The sequence below is a fragment of the Camponotus vicinus genome, unplaced genomic scaffold (assembly GCF_025532165.1).
Source record: "Camponotus vicinus isolate PSW18456_S1 unplaced genomic scaffold, iyCamVici1.0 SCAF_10, whole genome shotgun sequence".
Taxonomy (NCBI): domain Eukaryota; kingdom Metazoa; phylum Arthropoda; class Insecta; order Hymenoptera; family Formicidae; genus Camponotus; species Camponotus vicinus.
In genome coordinates, this window is record NW_028141946.1 from 15,443,122 (window position 1) to 15,448,369 (window position 5,248).

Here is a 5,248-nt window from a genome sequence, read left to right on the forward strand (position 1 = left end):
TATACGGATAACAGTTTATACAACTGTAAGAACGTTGGGCAGTTTGGATGATCGTTATATCCCGCACACTGCCATATCGTCCCAAAGGATTTCTGGAATAGGTGTCACTGATAAGTACACATTAATGATCTATTCAACACAATGAATAGTTACAATATTATTTCAGATAAGTAGAAATTACCTCCAAGTTATCCTGATTCAGCTTTCCAGTCAATACGTACTGGAATTCAAATTTTTCAACCAGATAACGACAGAGATTCATCGTCGATGTCAGAGATATCCTCAGCCCTCGAGCTGTTTCGACTGTTAGGAACTCTTCTGCGGAGATGTCTCGCTTCGCCACTGCCGACTCCCAGTTATTTAGCCAGAATCTGCAGAGAATCTTCCAGGACCTATTACGAATTAAGTAATTGAAAATATACATATATGAGGTATCCCGTCGCGTTTTATATATCATAAAATCCTGAACATTTTGATTTATTTACTTATATTATTTTTTTACACATCTGGTATTAATTTATCGACAAAAAAAAACAATATTTTGAAAATCATTAATTTATTATACCTTAAAATCGTTAGTTTCTGGTGTGAGTCCTTGGTTTGGCGATTTCCTATTAAGGGCATCGAACATGGCATTAAGACGTTTGCAAAATTCAATCGTTTGCTCGCATCCGCTCAGTTCTTTGCATCCGTGTGATAGATAAAACGCTAGCCCTTGGGCAACGGAATTACTAAACATCTGTAACACAATAATAAATATTTAAAGAATTAAAAGACAAAGATAAAACCCTCTCTTTTCGTGATACACGAACGTACCTGAGTGGCTAGTCGGACTCGCATCTTCGACGTATTGTCTAAAACAATGTGTCTCTGGATTATTTTCGGGCATACCCGGATATTTCCTGGATGGATTTTGTCTAAATTGAATAAGGTTTCGAAATACACCCAGGCAACGTAGTCATCTGTCGATTTCATCTAAAGAAGAATGTAAATATTAAAAGCCTGACGTATCATATTATATTGTTTATGGTATTATATTGTTAAAACTTACTCATAATTTCTTCTTGTTATACAGCTGGTTTCGGATGTTCTTGAAGACGTGACAGATATCGGAAAATACGAATATTTTGCGTTCGTCGTCCATGGGATGAGTGAACCACGTTTTGATATCTTCCATTGTCCCTCTGATACTCAAAAGCGACTACATTTTCATATTTGTTGCAGTACCGTCGGCAATTACCCCGTGAATCATCGCACCACATCGTTCCAAATAGGAAATGGCTTTTACTACCAGTTTCGCGAGTTCGTCTCCTTTGACGGGGTTTTTTGAAGCGAATACTGCAATCGGTTGTGTATAAACATCGGCAAGAGGCTGAAACATCAGCACAAGACCGTGTGTTGCTTGTTCGTTTATGTCGACAGATTTCGGTCCGTCGTCGCCAAAATCTGTTAAGCCCACGTAGGTTAAATTTTTCGAACAAACTGCGACAGATTTCCGAAGATTTATTTCATCGAGCAACAGTACACCGTGACTGAAGTGGTGTTTTGGAGGCCAAATGTTTCTCGAATAATTTCGCGAATTGATCATCAAAGCCACACTTTGCGTTGATTATTGAGAAGTATCCACGAATCGTTCTTGTACACGGTAATGGTAAGATACCATTCTTGCTCAAAAACTCGTAATATCCCGGTGAACGGATATTCATAAGCATGCATAGCATGATCCATTCTTCGGCGTAACGATGACCTTTCGCATTCTTTTTGCTTTCTGCTGTGATGATTTCCTCCAGTGCTGATTTTTGAGAGGCTGGAATGTTTAATTCAGCGCATCTTGCATCTAAAGTCGAGTTTTGAATTCCTGCTATTTGAGCTCCTTGTTCTTTAATGCACGTCGTTAGATGTTTCACACGCTCTTGAGCTCGATGTTTCTGTCGTCTTTCACGCCTATTTCTGATTCGCATCGCCGATAATTTACATCGATTAATTGGGTTTGAAACGTTACGAATTCGATGCAACGTCGAGCGATTTTTCATCCTTGTTATCCGTTGCAGTATATATTTTCTATATTTGACGCAACCTTTACATCTTTTCGTTTCAGAGATAAGAGAGCAGTCTTTACTTCTCCATCTTCGAACGTTGTCTTGATATGCTCCATTAGTAGGAATGAGATCGATATTGACGTCACAAAGACCATTGCAAATCCTCAACTCCTTGAACTTTATCAGGATGTCCGGAAGCATTTTGTTTTTACTTAAAATATGATTAAGCTTTATTTCTTGTTGATTAACGTGACATCCATAAACGTAATAGTTTAATGTTCTGTTAGCGTCAAGCGTCACACATTTTTGCGTTACGGGACAATGCATGCCATTTTCGAGTTTTGTTATCGCATATGAAAACAAAATGTGTTGTCCGCTTTCAAGACGCAACTCAGCGACACTCCACGAATCTGGTACAATCATTAACAACCCCGAACAAGTACTTTCACTTCCTTCGGAAACTCCTAAAACAATGTAATTAGAAAACAATAATGCCAAATTGTTTCTTTTCGAAAAAGACAGAGAAAAGAGTATGTGACGCACTCTAACATTTTCAACATTTTTTCACGGGCGTAATTTGAGAGGTACACATAAAACATAAGATACCATTACTCACGTTTACCGATAACGATAGATGAGGAAACTTTGAATGGCTAATTTTTCATCAGCTAACGAATTATAGCTAACTGGAGGATCGCAATTTGATACCTCCATGAGCAAAAGCGATGGTGCATCATTTACAGCAAACGAAGCGTCACACGAGGTATCTGTAATATACACAAAATAAAATATATTCACTTTTGAATATGCATTTGTTATTTTATTCTATATATAATAAAATAATTATTTTGTTTCAAAAAACTCACCGGTTAAAGTATCAGTCACTTGCATTAACTCAGGCTCGATGGAAAAGTCTATCAGAGAATTCTTTGACAAATGGCCGTCATTTTCATTCGTTGGAATGAGAGTATACTCATGCAACGGGTCACTGCTTCCCTTGCCATAAGTTGACATGTTACAGAATTGCGATGGCACGGCGTCTTCTTTTAATTTTGGACACTTGTACGGAACCTTAAATTAAAATATACATTATTGTATAATAAAAATGAATTTTGACGTAGAAAATAAAATTGTAAATAAAAAGTGTTTTAAACTTTTTGTTAATGAAAATTTATTCTCAACTGGTGTGTGTAAAATTAAGGCGGGCTCGGATGTATCTTGGATAGGGGATTAATTCTTTCATTAGAATGTCTGGGTGGTAGGGATGGGCAAAAATCACTCGATTATTTGAATATCGATGCTTTTTTTAGTAAGAAATCGATTATTTATCCGATGCTTTTATGTTCGATTAATTGTTATATCGATATTTTTTCTTCTCGATGTTACTAAATTTATCACTAGATTTTACTAACATAACTTTTCGTAAGGTTACGTTAAAAAACGGTAGAGTAGCGTATTAAACAATCAAAATGCTTCGAAGCATTCTCAGCGTCTTCTTGACCGCAGCCCTTATATGCTTTTAGGCCGATATTACGTTTGTCGTACGACATATTTTCTCAACGTATTAATTGGCTGCTTTCTATGGACTCGAGAAATTTTTTGTCCAATAGCCAATCAATACACTTGAAAAATTCGTCATACGACAAATGTAATATCAACCTTAAAAGTAGATAATTTCTGGTATGATATTTCTGGTATCCTTATATATATAAAATAAAATAAATGATATTATATATGTAAAAAGCATTATATAAGAAAGCTAAGTGTAAGAAAAAATATAAATTGATATTTTTTTACTTATGCAATACATATTATATTATATATCTTATCATAGCTGATATACATCAAATATATATCTTACTACATATTCTAACGTTTTTGTTTTATAAAATTATTTATCTCCTTTCTTTAATTTCTATTTAATTCTATTCCCAAAATTATTTATTTTGTATGATATCTCTATATGTATATACATTCTTATGTAATATATATATGTGTGTGTGTGCGTATGTGTGTATTCTTATAACTGATGATTATTGATGATATAATTTTTATATAATGCCATTAATTTAATATTAAAAAATATGAAATAATCGATTATTATCGATTTTTTCAGTCATAATTGATTTTAAAAAAACCGTTATTTTTGAAAATCGATTATTTGAATGTCGATACTTTTTTTAAACATCGCCCATCCCTACTGGGTGGCAATATTCGTGATTTCCGGTGCTTGTTTTAATAATGGTTGTATTGGTTCTAATTATCTTTGAATGAATTGTAATTGGTAGAGTAATCCTCGAAGTGTTGTGGGAGGGACTCCCAAATTTATTTTGATTAGGGAATGGTTCTACATCCGAGGCCCAAAAAGAAAGTTTTGGATGAAAAAGTTTGGTGCTTGTTACTCGTTTAATTGTTTTTGTTGTTTAAGGGAAAGAAATTTTGGTAATAATTCCGAATTTGACAACGAGGGAGAAAGAAGGATTAAGGAAGGAGAGAGGAAGACGACCAGAAGGGGATGAAGGCTGCCTCACCCACGGTTTTTGACCCGTGGTTTTCCCGTGGGCCTTCGGGCGAATGCCGAGGCAGGGGCCTGAGGAGTTCTCTTGGGAGAACGGAGGGTCCACGGGAAGATACCCCCCCTTTTGCCTGAAGATTTTAGTCTTTAGAGGAAATTTGTGGAATCACTGGAGTCGTTTGGTCCCAAGAAGGTGTGCAGTTCGGTAACCTGGAACAGCAGTTCAGGGAGAACATGGAGACACATCGGGAACTATAATTCGATCAGATTCCTGAAAAAACTTGCCATTTTGTGATTGTCGGGACGACAATCTTTCGAAGAGGAGGGCAAGTGTTACGTCCTTGGTTTGAGTCGCGGTCGAGTCTGTCTTGAAAAAGGAAGAAGGTCTCGTTGTCAAGGAATTGTTGATGGAGCAGCCGTCATTTGAGTCTGGAGCCAGCTGTCAAGCTGCGCGGACGCGTCTTGATTTCCCGTGTGATAATTATCGTTACATCTTGTTACATTCTGTATTCCCTTGTGTTCATTAAAGTTCTAGTGTTCATCTTCAAACACGAGTGTTTATTTCCGTGAGCGCGAGCGTGTGCGCGAGTGCCGATCGTTGTGTCGCGCGCGTTCGATAGATATCGTTCCGCGGGCGCAACATTTTTGTTCCATGTGGGTATAAAGATACTTCGAAATTAAAATAAATGTGATA

General features: G+C 36.6%; 1 long non-coding RNA gene across 1 annotated transcript; it reads right to left on the minus strand.

Annotated features, from left to right (window-relative positions):
- Positions 1-2,093: 2,093 nt before the first annotated feature.
- On the minus strand, positions 2,094-3,268 carry LOC145960679 (uncharacterized). Its single transcript, XR_014435442.1, has 4 exons — positions 3,194-3,268; positions 2,906-3,110; positions 2,656-2,806; positions 2,094-2,503 (listed from the first exon to the last, which is right to left on the minus strand). It is a non-coding gene; the product is annotated as an uncharacterized LOC145960679 (long non-coding RNA).
- Between the last annotated feature and the right edge of the window lie 1,980 nt (positions 3,269-5,248).